This window comes from Tupaia chinensis, unplaced genomic scaffold (genome assembly GCF_000334495.1).
Source record: "Tupaia chinensis unplaced genomic scaffold, TupChi_1.0 Scaffold000271_1, whole genome shotgun sequence".
In the NCBI taxonomy this organism is placed as follows: domain Eukaryota; kingdom Metazoa; phylum Chordata; class Mammalia; order Scandentia; family Tupaiidae; genus Tupaia; species Tupaia belangeri.
The window spans coordinates 236223-238223 of record NW_006159752.1 but is presented as its reverse complement, the minus strand read 5'-3'; positions in this window follow the sequence as shown (position 1 = coordinate 238223).

The window sequence follows — 2001 nt, the reverse complement described above, 5'->3', positions numbered from 1 at the left end:
AGAGAGGTTCGCTTAACATCTATCATCACATCTTACTTAATGACCTTAGTATAATCTACGTTTGGACTACTTTTACGTGGAAAAAAAATCTCTCTAAGCACTGCTTTGAGATATTCCGTTATTAGCAGCTGAAAACACTTTATCCGACACACTAGTCAAATTGGTGAGGGAGTCGGCAATTATTACGAAAGCTTGGAATGGCCCCATGCAAAGGTGCTCTCCTTCTTGAAGCCTACAGGCTGCTGAAGACTACCTAAAGTTAGAGGATGTAAATGTACTTATACACTGAATACAAGGAGAATCTTACTCCCACTCTAGGCCCCTGAGGAATCACAGATAATTCTTAAGCCATTGATATAAAAAGCAGTGATGCTCAAACTTTCAGGCAGTTATTTATTTATTTTTGAGAGGGATTTTTGCTATAGGGCACTTGTGCTTGCTGGAGAGACAGAGAGAGACAGAGAGACAGTGAGTGAGACATCACCCACAGGGGACATGCCACATCACAAGCCCTTCTCTTCCATTCTTCTCCCAGGATTTTGGGCACACACACCCAGCGTGAGTTTGAAGTGAACGGATTTGGGACTCAAACCTCAGTGAGCCATGTGGGAGTTCAACGATGTAACCACTTCTCCATCTGCTGGTCCCTCAGGCAGTTTTTTTATCTGGGAGTTATAGTCCTCCTTGTAGAATATCACAAAATACTAAACACTTAACTTTAGAATAATGAAGTCTAGAATTTTGTGCTAAATTAGACACCAACATACTGTATTTTTGCATACTTATGTGGTATTATATATACTTTTGTGGTTGCTTCCACGAACATGATTAAACATGAAAAGTATAAAAATATTGGAAGGGACGAGGCCAATAGGTGGTATAGTGGTTAAGGTGCTGGACTCTTTCATGGCCTACCAAAGTTCAAGTCCCAGACCCAGTACCTTGAAAATCACTCCAGGCAAGTATGTGTGTATGTGTGTGTGTGCCCCAAATCCCTACAGGAGTCTGGAGGAAAAGGTATTGTGGTGTGGCCATCTCCCTGGGGGATGATTTTTCACTTTCCCTCTCTCTGTCTCTCTCTGGTGAATACATGCACCCTTAGGCAAAAAAAAAAAAAAAAAAAAAGGAAAGAAAAAAAGTAGGAAATTCTTGCATTGAAGATTATCCTTTCACCAAACTGACTATAATGGTTAATTTTGTGTATCAACTTGGCCAGGCTAAGGTGCCCGGATGTATGGTCAAATACTAGTCTAACGGTTGTTGTAAAAGTGTTTTATTTAATTGCCAGAGGGAACAGGTGTTTGCCAGAAAGACAGAGTCAAAGCACTCCCCAATGGGGCACAGTTACACCACAATACCTTCTCCTTCACTTTTACACCTTGTTAGAGTTTAGACATGTATGCACATGAGACCAGAATGGTTCTTAGAGTTGCTGGGGCTGGGATTTCAACCATGGTTGGGCTTGTTGGACCTGACTTCCTTAACCACTAGGTTATGGGGCCAGCCTATAAAGGTATTTTTAAAATGTGATAACCACTTACAATCAGTTGACTTTAAGTACAGCAGATTAATCTCCACAATATGGGAAGGCCTCAATCAGTGGGAGGCCTTAGGATCAAAGACTGAGGTTTCCCCAAGGAGAAGGTATTATCAAGACTGCAACACAGAAATCTTGCTGAATTTCCAGTCTGCAGAATTTGGACTGAAGGCTACAACATCAAATCCTACCTTATTTTCAGAATGTTGACCCACCCTCTAGATTTGGATTTACCAATCTCAATAATCTTGAAGGTTCATTCCTTATATCAATTAGTCTCACTGAAGGAGTTGCAAGAGTCGATATTGCAGTCTTAAGTCTGAGGTCATTCACTGACTGAGTGAGGCCCACCCATATTATGGAGGGTTAATCTGCTTTACTTAAAGTCAACTCATTGAAAACACACACACACACACACACACACACACACACACACACACACACACATACTATTGTACTGTATT